The sequence below is a fragment of the Convolutriloba macropyga genome, chromosome 7 (assembly GCF_964194025.1).
Source record: "Convolutriloba macropyga chromosome 7, txConMacr16.3, whole genome shotgun sequence".
Taxonomy (NCBI): domain Eukaryota; kingdom Metazoa; phylum Xenacoelomorpha; order Acoela; family Convolutidae; genus Convolutriloba; species Convolutriloba macropyga.
The window spans coordinates 15,148,600-15,165,069 of NC_134474.1; the positions used below are offsets into that span (position 1 = coordinate 15,148,600).

Sequence of the window (16,470 nt, forward strand, 5' to 3'; positions counted from 1 at the left end):
CAATTGTGTTATCTCAACCAATAACGCAAAAATATGTCCATCTAAAATCTCATGCAGACATTTTTCACAGAAAAATCACTCAACTAAACGCTACTTAACAAGAATTACCCCTATTGGAGTCCTTTGACGAGATTAGCAAAGGAGCAAAAACAGCAATCTACACGCCAGTTTTCCCACGAAAAATTAGAAATCCGCTTGCTACGGTTCCCATTAAACTCTACGGTCAAAACAAAACCTGCGAATGATACTCATAACTTAACAGCGGCAGCACAATCTCATATGCTTTCGATCCCATGGTAACCAAACTCAGTGCAACTTGAACAAGCCCAGAATAAACTCTGAACGCTTCAACAGCTTTTAGTGATTCCTCATTGGAAGCCAAACTCGTACAACTTAATATTAGACACTTTAACAGTAAAAAAACGGCTGCTTCGCTAGAACTACGTTTATTCAATTAACAATTGGCATTCTGACGATGCCCCCGGTTCAGAACTGAAAAATGTTTGCAAATTTAAAATGTATCCAAATTTCAAACACATCAGGTTTTCCCAACTAGAAATTAATCGCATCCAAGTATTACTTGGAATTCACGCAACACAGTATGTCCTCGAAACAGACTTTTTACAGGGACCCAAAAACACGCCATTCGAAGTTAGAAATCTACTAGGCTGGACTAAAACACGTCCAATCAAATTCAGCCATCAAGAACAACAGAGAAACAATTTACTTTCTTTTAGTTATGAAACATTCTACAGGGAAATGAATCTCACAAGAAATGAAGAAGATCCTCTAGAAGCTTATATAACCAGCTTCTGAAGATAGATTCATCGGGAACGGAAAATAAAAACGAAAAGCCTTTACCAAAATCTGACACCAGATTACTTGAAATACTGAACGATACAGTGCGGCACACAGGCAGGAGGTACCAAAATTGGCCTTCTCGGGAAAGAAAAAGGCAATTTGGAGAACAAATATCCTGTTGCCAAAGTACAAATTCAAAGCCTCGAAAATAAACTAAGGAAATATCAGCCGCTGAAAGAGATGTATCAGAAGACACTCGATACAGATATTGAGAAGGGATATGTCAAACCAGTTATTTTCTCTGACATCGCTCCTAGCCAACTATGTTTCCTACCATTTCATCAGGTAACCAACCCTAATAATCCTAGAAAAGTATGGTGAGTTTCAAACGCTGCATCTGTTTTCAAAGGTAACTCTCTGAACAGTAACATTTTGACAGTCCCGGACCTGATGAACAATCTGATTGCTCTCCTGCTTGTTTCAGAGAAAATCCAGTTGCAATCATCGCAGTTGTTGAGGCGATGTTTATGCAGTTAGGTGTAACTGAGAAATATTAGCCTTCAATAAGATTTCTCTGGCCTACCAATCACAGCGTGAAGCAACAGCAGATCCTTCTAATCTTTGGCGCTCGATGGTCATCATCAACAGCCATTTTTGTCCTCCAGAAAACGGCAGCAGATTTTGCGCGGTTCAAACGATTCAAAACCTGGTTAAAAATAGTTTTTACATGGTCGATTTTACACAGTCCTTCGAAACGGTGGAGATTGAACAAAAAGCCGCATCGTCACTGAAGATAACCGTCATTAGAGCCGGCTTTAACTTGAAAAAATTTATATCCAATGAGCAAGCAGCAATAGACAATGTCAATGATAGTGATGAAATCAGTGAGGACTATGACCGCGTACTTGATGTCCAATGGAATAAATCGACTGACAAATTTTTTCTTCAAAACCCAGCAAAGTTCGACACCAACGCAGAAATTTACATTGTTCGAAAACTACTTTACCTAATTGCATTTCTTTTTGACCCGCTAGATATTATAGCGCCCTTAATCATCATTCTGAAGATTATACTACAATACATATGGAAGGAGGGTCTAGCGTGGGATGACCGCCTGCAAAAGGAGAAGCGTAAATCAATTCAAATTTGGATAGACAACAATTTGTGCTCTCCACCAATCGAAATTCCTCGCTGTCTAACACTAGATATAGCGACCAGACGAGTTTATGACTTGCAAGTTTTTACGAATGCTTCTCAACTAGCCTCTGGTGCCGTTGTTTATGCAAGAATTATCTCTGAACACGGCGTATCTTGTTGTTTCCTAATGAGCAAAGCCAAAGTTGTTCCAATCAAACAGCTAAGTATCATAAGACTCGAGCTTCATGCCGCCGTCCTTGGAACCCGTTTGCTCACTTCATCAAGAAACACCATACCATAGAGTTCAAGGATACCACAAATTGCTATGACAGCCTTGCTGTTCTGGCTTGGATTAAAAACTCAGAAATCTCAAAGTTTGCGTGGACAACCGTGGAAGAGAAATTCAAAGTCTCCAGCCGCTGGAGACATATCAGTGGGAAAAGCAATCCAGTCGATCAAGTTTCCCGGAGTATTCTTCCTGCGGACATTACAGAGCGTTGGCTGAGCCCAGCAGCATTTTTGTTCCAACCAAAAAAAAACAGGAACAATTTTCTCAACACCGAGAAGACAAACACCACAATGGTGGGACAAAACCAGTGGTTGCAGCCAAAAATTTCTCAAAAATAACGAAGTTATTAAAGACAATAGCCCAAGTGTTCCGGTTTATCGAAATCTTGCGAACTAAATCCGAAACAGCGCTCAACATCAACGACGTCGAAAACGCCAGGAAACACCTTATTCAGGTACCACAGCAGCTTTTCTTTGGTCCGTCAATCGCTCTTTTGAATAAAAACAAAAATCTACCATCCAAGGACAGACTTCTGCCACCCTCACCTTCTCTGAATGTTAAAATCTTAAGAGCTCATGGCAGAACAAAAAGAAGTACCTTGGGATAAACACAAAGCACTCAATTGTTCTTAACGCAAAGGAAGCAATCCCACGACTATTCTAGGAGAAGTGCCATAAAATCTGCACGCACTTTGCAACAGAGTATGTCATATGTTTGTACAGCAAAATTACTATGTTGTTGGCCTGAGAGACTACTTACGCAGCATTCAATAAAAGTGCTTGGAATATAGACGCTTAAAACGAAAAGGTCTTCAGCCACCTATGGCAGATCTGCCGGATGCCCGATTTCCAGAAAACAAATCACCCGTCACCTTGACTAATGTAGGACTTGATTATATTGGGCCCTTCACCTTTATTCAAAAAGGTAAAAATGAGTAGGCCTATATCTGTCTTTTCAACTGCTTAGTAATTCGAGCCGTACACTTGAAATTGACAGAAGATCTGACAACACCAATTTGTAAGACAGCCATTCGCAGATTCATAAATCGACGTGCACAACCACGGCTCTTACTAAAAGAAAACGGAAGCAACCTCCTGGGAGTCAGAAAACAAATCAAAAAACAAACTCTGTATTTGCACCATGACTTTATCAGAGAAAACTTGTTAAACCAGTCAGTTGAATGGCGCCTCAACCCATCTTCTGCTCTTCTTTTGGAAGCGGCGTGTGGGAGAGACTCCTACAGATAGTAAATTGAGCTCTTCTTTTGAATTTGGGTTCTGCCAAATTGACTTGCGACATCTTCACAGCCATTGTCGCAGAAGCAGAATGCTTAGTTAATGCACGCCCCTTGACACACGTCAGAAGCGACAACGAAGACAAAGATCCTTGAACCCCAAATCATTTCCTTATTGATCGAACATTGCCTAACGTACCAGCCTGTGTATTCGAGAAGAAACCTTCTTTAAAGACTCTGAACGCCCTAAGGAAATGGACCAATCCAGAATCAAAGCTTGATGTTGTTTGGAAACTGGAAGAGTGGACTCTGAGAGGAATTTGGTCCTTAGGACGCGTGACAAGGACGTTCACCAGCCGCGACCAAACTGCTAGATCCTGTGATCTAAACACCGCTCTAGGTCTTTTAACTCGCTCAGCTGTGAGATTAGGACACGTTTTCCCAAAACCACTTCAACTAGGTTAGATTAGGCAGGCCCCGAAAATGTTGTCGACATCGATAATCTTCTTACATTGGCGCTAAACGTATACCGCAAAATTGTTGTAAACTAAAAAGATATTGATTCAGAACAAAAGAATTTGAACCAAAAAATGGTAAGGTTTTTTGAGAATCATCAAAGAACAGACTAGAAAGACTAGAAGGAAGGCAAGTCGACGCCCCCTATTGAGCACCAACCGACACCCCAAGAGGCATCGACATTGTCACGATTGCATAAACAGATTACAGATCACGATCAGACAGGATGAACAGATATGAGTCATGAAACCAAATGCAACTCGACATATATGGATATCCGTTTTTGGAACGGCAACGAATGAGGTGCGAATAACTGAAATAGGAATGAAAAAAAGAACGAAACTGATAGGATGATGGGTAATTGGTAAACGCTGAAATTGAAGGCAAAATAAACAAAAACTAGAACTAAATTAAGTTGCAAATCTAGAGTACAACATTTCCAACCGGCCGAAAAAAGACGCATATTTTTTTTAACTTACAAAGATTTACAATTAATTTACAATGATAATTTACAAAATTACTAAATATGTGCTCGTTATGATGGCTAACATTGGAATATAAAAATAGATTCGAATCGCTTGTTTCTTCGACTTTATTCACAAACATGATTAACTCATCGATATTTAGTGAAGTACAACTCTGCGTTGGGTATGATTTTTTGGGCCACAGGGGCAAAGTTCAAAGATTGTTTTTGCCTCCTCAAGAAACTGCGACTTAAATTAGTTTTTTGTGGCCACAAATGCCCAATTTTTCTTGTCCGCGTCCTGTTCAGTGAAGGTTCTTTTGATGAAGCAGTTGGCAGGGACTGAGAATTCAAGATTTTGAATTGTTTGACTCGTCTGTTGAATTGATGTTTTCTCCGTTTTTGGTGGTGATGTTCTTATGTATTTCCTTTTTCAAGATTGTTTTTTATATTTACTTTTTGTTTCTAAAGCGGCCTCTGTAATGGGTGCTGCTAATCCGCAACTTCCTGATTTGAAAAAACCAGAGATTCGCCTTGTGAATCGTTGTTTTTAGGTCCCACCGCGTCTCGTGCAGCCTTATTTTGGTATATCTCCATTTTACTGTCGCTTTTAGTCAAGTCACATCATATTTCATGAGATGAGTTGCTCCCATCGTACCGTTTCTATATCAAAATATTAGTCAGAAAAGGATCGTATGAGCGCTTTTTAGGATCTGGTTCGGTACTAATAATACCCAGGGGGCGCGTTAGGCTCACCAACAAAATGTTTCTAAAATGATGGTAGCTTAGCCGTTCTCTGTCCATAGATTCTGTCAATTTATAGTCCTCCAATTGCTGACCTTAATCCACTTACTCTGTAATCCTCCATTGGCCTGTCACTTAATTCAATAATAGTTTTTTTTACAAAATGCTTTTATTTGTTGTCCGATTTCTTATTGTGCGCTGTCCAGTATAAATGCGTGGAGGGGCATTCTATGTAGGCTTAAAATATAGTCCTTGCATTCAGTTCCTCAATTAGGACCCTTGCAATAAAGTTTAAATGATGGCCAAATTGAAAACGGAATATTTTCAGGATTTTCATATAGGGATTGCATTAGGAAGTTTTCAACTAGATATCCCTGTTAATGTAGAGCAACCATAAAAAGCAATGTCCTTCACGCCCCCAGTTTCTTGGATCCGAGTTGTATATGTCGATGATTTATACATCTTTGATTGCATTTGTGATGTTTATATTTGATTTGAGAAAGTTCTCAATTCGTTTTGTTCTACACCTTTTACGCCAGGATCTTTCGACAGAATATTTTAAACAAATGAAAATTTCATGATTGAGCGATTGTGATTCCTGAATCTAGTAAGACTTGAGACTTCTTTTGTATTTACAGTAGTCAGGAGCATTTTGCGGTGCAGTAGCAGTATCTGTTTAATTTGGCATTGGATTTATTCTGCTCGAAGAGTTCAATGTTGTTTTTTGTTAGTTTTGTGGTTGTCCCAATTCCACGTGTAAGGCAACGCTCAGTGCGCGTTCTGATTCTACGGTGTCTCTCAGTAGTTCAATGTTTCTGTTGACCCTGACAAGCTGTGTATTGATGTGAGAGAGAAGTATTAATCAACGTTTCAATTGGCGGCAAGATTTGTTACAAATGAGTCGTTTTATATAGCATTATGTTCCCGCAAACATAGCTTAATGGTTGTGACATCAAACTCGAACTGTAACTTTTAAATCAAAAATTGTAAATTATCGGAAGTCATTCTTGACTTCCTTCACCCCTCCTTTTGGTTTGGGTGTCACCTAAGAGAGCCGCGCAAAACCTAGCGTGTTTTGTTTTCCCTAACCCTTTGGTTAGGAAATCTGCAATCATGAGGTCAGTTTGCAAGTACTTCAATTCTAGCTCTCCCCTTTCTACAAGCTCGCTTATGAAATGAAGTTTAAGTGCAAAGTGTTTTGTTTTTCCATAGTGAATGGACTGTTTGCTGAGCGCTATGCATGCCTGGTTGTCGACGAAAATCTCAATAGGTTTTTGTACCTCAACGCTTAAGTCCTGCAGCAGATCTCTCAAGTGAATGGCCTCCTTTGTTGCCTCTACTAAGGAATTCATTTCGGCTTCTGCCGTTGATGTAGCAACACATCTTTCAACCTTTGTTGACCAGCTGCCTTTGTTGAACGGCTGAGCTACTACTAAGTTTGAAACAGTATCCTGAAGTGCTTTTCCTATGGTCTAAATTTCGTGCCCAATCGACATCGGAGAAACCCTCTAAGGTTAACTTATCTACCCTCCTTAAAACTACACTCTGTGACTTGGAAACTTTGGGGTATCTCAAAACACTTTTTTCGGCTTTCCAGTGCTTTTCCCCTGGATTCTCAACAAAAGGACTTAAAAAATTTCCTGCAAAAGCAATGTCTGGTCTAGTCGAGCAAGCTAAATAATTCAAGCAACCCACTAAATTTCTATAATCAAAATTTTTCATGCGCTCTTGCTCTTCACTCCCCTCCTGAGGGCAGTCTTCTCTTGTTAGTTTTATTTCTGCAAGTGGTGTTTCTACTGATTTGCAAATTTCTAGTTCTAATCAATCTAACAGCTTTTCAATATACTGTTCTTGTTTGATTTCAATGGAATTTTCCTTTTTCACAATTTTCATTCCAAGAAACCAACAAAGATCCCTATAATCACTTATTATGAAATCCTTAGACAGCTCACTCTAGAACCAAGACGAGAAGTTTTCCTGAAATTCACAGCTTATTATATCTTCTACCCAAAAACAAACTGCGCCTTGAAGTTGTCTTTCAATTTTCTCTATGAACAAACAGTTATCATGGACTGAAGATTCAAAACCTTTAGCTACCAAAAAGTTCTTAAATGTAAGATACCAATTCATTCCTGACTGCTTAAGACCGTAAATATTTTTCTTCATTAAACGAACAAGAGGTTTTCCTTTGTTATCTAATTGCTCAAAACATTCTGGTTGTTTCATGTAAATTTCTTCAGCTATAGGTTCGTTACGATATGCCGTTTTTATATCCATTTGTCTTATTTTCGACCCTTTTTGAACAGACCAGCTCACAAGTAAACGTATTGTTGATAACCTAGTCTTTGGTGAGTAAGTCTCATGAAAATCATTCCCTAAAACTTGGCTGTAACCTTTGGCCAAGAACCTTGCTTTGAATCTACTTATCTCCCCCATCGGACCATGCTTAACTCCAAAATGCCATCTACTAACCACTACTTTTGCTCCATTATTCTCAACTAGATCCCAAACTTTATTTTCGCTCAGTGAGTTATATTCGTCTTGCATTGCTTTCTTCCAATTTTCATTCTTGAGCGCCTCTTTTGCGTTTTTAGGTAACAAATTTTGATCAACAATTTCACTCAAAAAACTATTTCACTCAGCTCTTTGTTTGCCTCATGTTCTAGATTTGCCTGTTCATTCACTCCGAAATAATACATGTTCTCGTCGAACCTTGCATTCCTTGTTTTTTGAACCTTAAGTTCACCGCGATCAATTTCTTTTCCTATCAGAAAAGATCTACTATCGATTGCATGACCTAAGAATATTCCTTTATTCGCTTTTCTTTCTATTTTGTTTCTGATCTGTTTCGCCATGAAAGGGTAAGCAACACAATCGAACACTCTCATAAAACTAAGATTTGGTTTCTCATCATACATGGCTTCATGGGGTGATTTCTTCATTGCCGAATGGTAGCAAAAATTTTTCAAATAGAACGCCATGTTGAGCGAATAAGTCCAATAATTTTTTTCTAAAGAAGCCTGATCTCCTAAACATCTAACAGTTCCTACAGTGACGTCTCAATGTTTTTCAATTTTACCATTTTCTTGTGGCGGGTACGCCGCAGAATTCTCAAGCCTGATTCCTTTCAATCGGGTAAACTTTTTAAAGTCGTTAGCTATATACTCTTTTGCACCGTCTGATACTAAAGTTAAAGGCTGGCCTACATCTGCACAAAATTGTTGAAATTTCTCTAAAGTCTCGTCCCTTGACTTCATAAAGTAAACCCTACAATATCTACCGAAGCTATCAACAAATCATATAGCGTACTTGTGGCCATCTACAGCCTCGGGGGTAATAGGCCCTAAGATGTCTGTGTGCAAAATGTCCAACACTGCTTGTGCCCTGGTTGTGCAATCTTTTGCTATTGGTTGTTTCCTAGCCATATTCAACTCACAAATCTGACATACATTTACCGAACTGTCACTGATACGCATTCCTTTTACGTGTTCAGCTAGTTTGCTAAGGTCCGTAAAATTGTTATGACCCAATCTTTTGTTCCACAATTTTAAGCCATTGGAGAGTAGGCAGTTTTTCTTGCAATTTCTATCAATCTCACTAAAGTCTCAAATGAACAAATTTTTCCCCTACCGAATTGGGCACTCAACTCCGCTTTTGTCAAATATGCTCAGTTCTGTTCCTATCAAAACTTCAGCTCCCGCTTCTCTACGTTTACTAATTGACACTAAACTGTGTGAATTTTCAGGTATAAACAAGGCCTTCTCCAAGATAATTCTTATGTTAACCTGATTACTATCCTTAACTAAAAATGCAACTGTACCTCGTCCACAAATCTCAAACTCTGTTTTGTTTGCGTTCTGTACTTTGCCCGAGAAACTATCATCGATATCGATAAACATTTCCCTGTTGTTTATCATGTGACTTGTTGCCCCCGATCCTAGCACTAGTCCTACTCCCTCATCATCAACTGGGCATTAAAATACTGAATTATTCTTCATCTTTAGCTAAATTCTGTTGCTCATCTCAAACGCTTCGCCTGGCATGACTCTCAAACTTTTTATTCCTACACTCTGTAGCTATGTGTCCATACTTATTGCAATTGTAGCACTGAATTACTTTGCTGGTACTAGGCTGTGGGTTATGAGGCTTCCGGTTATTATTTGAGCGACAGAAGTTTGCAATATGTCCTAATTTATTACAGTTATGGCACCTCTTCTGCTTTGTTAGAAGGACACTTTCACTTGCGTTTTTCCTATCACTCTCTATTCTTCGCTCAGTAACGAAGTTGATCAGATCTCGCTTCAACTCATCAAGTGACTTAGTCTCACTACCGTACTTAAAGAGTGTGACAAAATTATCATATTCGTTCGGCAGACCTTTCAGTAGAATTGATGTGAACATTTTTTTACTCAAACCCTCGTTGCCTTGGTTAAGGTTATATTGTGGTTCCTCTGCTCTTGTTATACACTCGATTAGACTTTCTTCGTCTCTTTTAACCAGGCTAGTGAGTTCGCTGACTAAATTTTGTAACCTAGGTCTCTCAAAGCTACGGAATCTCTTAGTTAACACATCCCATGCGCAAGCCCCATCTCCTCTATAAGGCCTGAGATAAAGAACTGACTGCTTGTCCAGCGCCGAAACAAGCTCATACGATATTTGCATTTGTTTTTCTTTAAAAATTTCTCTACCTTTAGCTACAGCTGCGTCTTTTTTGGCTCGTGAAGCATTAGGGCGTGTAGAAGGGACAGAATCTTCAACAGTTCTACTACCATCAAGTACCTTGTACAACTTAAGGACAAAAATGCGAGCTTCAAATTGCTTCGAAAAGTACAAAAAGCCTTCCTCTTTCCCGCTGAATCGGATACGCTCGTTCTTATCACTTGTCTCTTGTCTAACCAGTCTACCAATTCAAATCAAACATTAGTCTCTCTAATCAATTTATCAATTCAACACCTTTTCACTTGTTACTTTTATACAAAAACGAACTTTTAGGAGAACTAGGATTAAAAGGTCGGCAAACAAAAAGGTTCTACATGCACACACTACCCTCTTGTCTATGTCATTACTAGTCACTGAGAAACGGCCAGGCCACGTCCTTACGAGATTAGACTGTAAAAAGATCCTCCAGGCCGGGTGTTATCCTTAGCGGAACCCAGGTTGCATAAATTCACAGACTCAAGGGCAGTCTCTACATGTGTCGCCCCTTATTAGCATAATTGTTTCTGCAATGTTATATCATTTTTCAATCAGGTTCAACAATTTTTGCAGAGAGTTTAAGTTTTGCGCTGCTTTACACGTTTATTACAACGTTTTTAAATCAAAACCTGAACGTTGTTCAGCAAATCAGCGCTTTTTCAAAAAAAACAAACGGTGTTCGATTAGGTTGCGCTTTTTCAAAAAAATGTCCGAAGCTGTCCGGAAATACAAGCGCGTCACAACCAATAAAATACCTTTTAGGAAAGTAGCTTTTTATAAATTTGGAACAATTAATGTTTTTTGCCGGCACTCAAACAGACTCCTTCAAAACTAGGGCCTGGAATTTCACCCTGCTGATCTTTGCTAGCTACTCTTTTTGAGCTATCCTTTGCTCTCATTTTTTGGCTTTTCGTCTCTTTGGCTCTTTCTTGTCTCTATTGCAATATCTTGCCTCTTTGCTGTTTTGTCTCTGTTTTTGTTCGGCCGCCTTGCGGAAAAATTTTTGTTTCAGCTGTGCGATTGGCTGGGCACAGTAACCTGATAAGCTGTGTATTGATGTGAGAGAAAATTATTAGTCAACGTTTCAATTGGTGGCAAGATTTGTTACAAATCAGTTGGTTTATAAAGCATTATGTTCGCGCAATCATAGCTTAAGTGTTGTGGCATCAAACTCGAACTGTAACTTTTGAATCAAAAATCGGAAACTATCGGAAGTCATTCTTGAGTCAATCCTTCAGACCCAATTTCAAACAACCTTAAACCGCAGAGGTATACCCAAACCGTCACGGGCAAATATGCCCGATGTGTGTTTCTCTTGTTCGCCTTTCCTATGTTAATACATTGAAACAATAGTTTGGAAAATAGCTACTATAGCAGAAACCGGCAAAATTTAAGGGAAATTGGCTACCCGTGTTCGTAAAAGTGTCCTAATTTTGGCCGCGAAATAAAAGTACATGCTATGTATCCTATTCGTTGCACATTTTGTATCATGCATCTGCTCTACATTTATGTATCGCTTTTTCGCACGCAGCCTAATCCGATTTTGCACTATAATCCGCCATTAAGCCTAATTTAATGCGCGTGTTTGAGCAAAAAAGTGATTATTAAAGCTTTATTACTACTACTAGTACTAATTACCACTTTGTTCATACTTATCAAAGAGTTCTTAGCCGGTTGATTGAATCTAAATCCGTCCCACATTGACAAACAAAGCCTTTTTTCAGCACAATATTTTTCGCGAAAAAAAACAGATTTTGTAGCATTGGGATATACCATTTCTTCAAGTATTGAGCCCAAAGCAAAATTTTTTGGTTCAATATGATCCTCAGAATAGGTGATACTACGAAATAGTATAAGCATTATTCAACAACTCTGACCCATGGGGTTACATCATATTTTTGAAATACGAAACGACTTTAGAGAAACATTTGACGAAATCGCAAAACTTGACTTTAAATTACACTAATCTTAAATTTTTTTTACATTATAGCCAAAGTGAGCGTGACTCACGTTTCTCTTTTCCCTTTGAACCACATAGACCCAACAGTCGAAAAACAGACGGCATTTTACATTGTAAACACATTTTTTGCGTTTCCGAACTTTACTTTCTAATGTACCAATTTTTCAAGTATTGACCCCAAAGCAAAATTTTTTTGGTTTAATACAATTCATATGAATGGGACATACTGCGAAAATAGCATGAGCAACTTTCTACAACTCCTTAACCCATAGGGTCATATAATTTTTTTTAAAATAAGAGACGAATTTTGAAAAACAATGTACGAACTTGCAAAACTTGCTAATCTTGAATTTTTTAACATTATAACCAAAGTTAGCCTGACACACGTTTCTCTCATAACTTCGAACCACCTAGACCCAATAGTCGAGAATTAAGAAGGCATTTTACATAAAAATCAGACGATCTTTTTGCGTTTCCGAAATTAATTTTTCTAATGTACCAATTTTTCAAGTATTGAACCCAAAGCAAAAAATTTTTGGTTTAATACAATTCATATGAATAGGAGATGCTACGAAAATAGCATGAGCAACATTCTACAACTCCTTGACCTAAAGGGTCACATCATATTTTTTAAATAAGAGACGAATTTTGTGAAACATTGGACGAATTTGCAAAACTTGACTTTGTTGCTCAGAATCTGAAGACAAGTATTTCGCTCACCAAATTACAAACAAATAAACTTTTGATTAATTTGCAAACAAAATTTTTTGTTCAGTGAATTAGAAACAGCAAAAAAAAATTGACTTCAATGTTTTTTGATGTTATTTGTCGGATTTCCAGGTCAATTTTCCCATCTTGGTTAACAGAAACCTCTTGGTTTCTACATCAGTGCCTCTACTTTTGGTGCCCCTGATTTTTTCAGTTCAACATTGGTATACAAGCCCTTTTTTGAGCAAGGGATTCTTCGAAAAAAAAAACGATGGCTCGGTTTTTCGACTTTGTCTTTAAAATTGTTTGTATTTAAATCGCTCTAAAGCATTAAATCTTCAATTAAATCTTTTATAAAGTGCTTATTATAGAGTACTAAATCAATTTTGCATGCTCAAAATGCGCCCTTTTACTAGGCTTAATTGAGGATTAGAGATACTTTTAATGCGAATAACAGATACCTTAAAAGAGTGGAAACGTGCTACAAGACTTTTAACCTATTTTACGATTTGAAAGTTCTTTTATTTCGCAAAATTGGCGGAATCAATTTTCCGAAAATTAACATACAAAGGATGTCTCCTAATTTTGTTCATTTTATGTATCTAATTTTTGAGCGAATTTTATTAAGGCGGAATTTTTGGGATATACCTCTGCGGTGTAATGAAACTTTTCTCTTATTACATCACCGTTGCATCTACTGAAACTGCAGTTTTCACCTCCCAAGTTCGTTGAAAAGACTGTAAAACGCTATCAATTCTATGATTTCGTGATGAGCGAATAAAAGAAATTCATAACATTATCGTTGATTTCGCCGTACCGATATTTTGTCACAAATTTCCCGCGGTATTTCGCAACACAGGATCCCAATGTCAATTAACTTCGGTCATGTCAATTCCCGTTTGAGTAACAATTGATTGTTTCAGTTTTTTCTGTCTCGATCAGATAATACTGTCGGATTGTCTATCATTTCCTTGTACTTCGCCGCCGAGCTAAGCATCACTTATCTCAGTGTCTCAATAGTTGATCGAACAATGTTGTCTTTGCTAATAAAACCAGTTAGTTGTTTATCGGCTATTTCTCCCGTTTTATTGGCGGTTGAGGTAACCACCCCCCCCCCCCAAAAAAAAAGAAGTGTTGTGCTCGAAGAACAGTAGTGTTGTGATGTGACAGTAGATCAAATGGTTTATGATTATTAAATGAAAAAACAGTTTTTGAAGGGCAAAAAGCAACCCCAACATGAATGAAATCAAGGTACGTTTTCTACCGTACCACAATCGGTCAAAAAATTTAAGACATGCGTTTGAATAAAACAAGGAAAAATGCAGTTTGCTGGGCGAAGCAGTGAAAGCGTTTGCACCCAGGCCTGGGCTTCAAGAACGCCAAACCAGAGTAAAAAGTGGCAGAACACATATAACAGTTCATATTTGGCCTTAAGATGGCTTGGCTTTGGCTGCTTCGCATGAATGTATTTTAAAATACCAAGAGAAAATCAAGATCTAATGATACTAGGAAAACGGTTTTCGCAGATAGAGTTCAACTGAATTTAAATTTAAAAGAATTTGTGTCTGAGACAGGTTTTAGTTAGATTTCAAGGTCACGCTTGGTCAAAAATCTGTTCAAATTAAACACGTCATAAACAGTTATGTTGACATTCCGCTTAAAACTATGACACAGAAGCGTGCATCAGTTATGGTAGAAAAAGCTACAGCTAAAACTAGTCATTGAAAAGAAATTTACTTCATTGCAACTTTGATGACTTGAACAAATTGATCTGGGTGCAAATTTTCCCGGTTTGTTAGGATTTCATTATTTTCACCTTAACTTAAATGCGCAAATATGTTACTTCATTTCATTTGAAATGCTTGGTTAAAAAACCGAACTCTGAATACCTAATATGACTTGAAAAAAACATTGGTTTTCGATAAAAATTCTGGACTATTAACATGTATAGGCATGACCTCTAATTGAAAATTTCAATTTAAAATCTGACAAGCAGAACAACTAACCAATTCTCAAAATGTAAACTCTGAAAAGAGTAGCGAATGCATGAACAAACGCAATACAGAAACCGTACTAGCAGAAAAGAATGATTCTGATCACATTGCGCTCAAACTAAAAGTGAGAAACATTGCAAACATCAATCAAATTTTGCGATAAGTTGGAGTCAAAAACCTTGAAATGCGAAATGAATTATGCCGAAAAGTTATTGATATTGAGATGTTGCTGGCTCTCTGCAAGGGCAACAAAAAACAAAGGAGCAAATGAGATAGGTCTTTGGGAAAACTAAGGAAAACACAACTCAAATTCTCTGCAACCAAAAACTCTAATTCAGGAACTACAGCATAGAAACAACAAAAGTATAAACGAGTAAGCTGACACAACCCTTTCTTGAGAAATCGGAGATGAAAAACAAAAATATGTTACAATAAAAAAGGATTTTTATGGAGTTATTTACTTTTTCTTTGGTTTGGTGTCTTCTTTTCGAAATCCAAAATGTCGATGGCAGCGGTGATCAGAATTCAAAGACAAAAATTGTACCTTGAATTGCAAAAAACCATTTCGTAGAACCAAAAATGTGGCAGATGTTATGCTTAAACACAAGAAAACACGCAGAAAGACAGACAGACAGACAAACACAAACACACACAGTTACAAACGCACACACACCCACACACATACACATTTACACAAACGAAACACGCACAACACAAACAGACACGCAACACGCACACACGCTCACTTACATATACCACACACACACAAAACACACACACATCACACACACACACACACTTACACACACACAAAACACACAACACAGACACAACACACACACTTACATACGCAAACACATACACACTTACTTGCTTACACACATAAACACAAACAAACACACACTTACACACAAAAACAACACACACACACACACAAACAAAACACCAACTTACACAAGCAGCACACACACTTCCATACATACAACAAACACAGCACACACACACAACACACACAACACAACACACACGCACACAGACAAAACATACACGAATAATTTGACAATGTTCTAAAGTGAATTGTTTTTTATCTGAAAAAAGTGAATAACTAAAAATAAACGGAAGCACGATTTTAAAGTACAGTTCGAACATATCAATTCAGTTTTCAACCATATTCTCAGAGACACAACTTTTTTTGAGAAACCCGAGACTGAATACAAAAAAAAAGAAAAAAGGATTTGGTGGAGTTGTTTACTATTTCTTTTCTTTGGTTTGGTGTGTTCTTTTCAAAATCCAAAATTTGGAAGCGATGATCAAAAAGCAAAGACAAAAACTGTACTTTGAATTACAATAAAAAATACTATTTCCTAAACAAAGATTTCTTCAGACAACAATTTTTGACATCACTTCAGCACACTGCGAAAAACTTACCTCTTTTATCTTTTACTATGCTTAAACAAAAGAACACAAGCAGACAGACAGACAAGCAAACACACAAACACACACTTACACACTTGCACACAACACAAACACACACTTACACATGCACGACACTCAACACAAGCGCACAAACACAACACACGCACAAAACACACATACACTTACAAACATACAACACACACAACACACACGCACACAGACACACACTTACACATGCAAACACATACTTACTTACTTACTTACATACTTACTTACACACACAAACACACACACACACACTTACACACAACAAACCAACTTACACACAGCACACACACTCACTTACATACACACACAACACACACAACACACACACACACACACAAACTCACACAACACACAAACACACTTACATATACAAACATATACAAACACATACATACTTATTTACTTACTTACACACACACAAACACACACAAACACACACTTTCACACAATAACAACACACACACA

The 16,470-nt window shown here is 37.8% G+C and overlaps 1 protein-coding gene across 1 annotated transcript in view; it reads right to left on the reverse strand.

The window, feature by feature from the left end:
- LOC142342638 (DNA-directed RNA polymerases I, II, and III subunit RPABC3-like) overlaps nucleotides 1-16,470 on the reverse strand; it is a 569,350-nt gene that overhangs the window by 279,007 nt on the left and 273,873 nt on the right. The gene's annotated exons all lie outside the window — the stretch shown is intronic.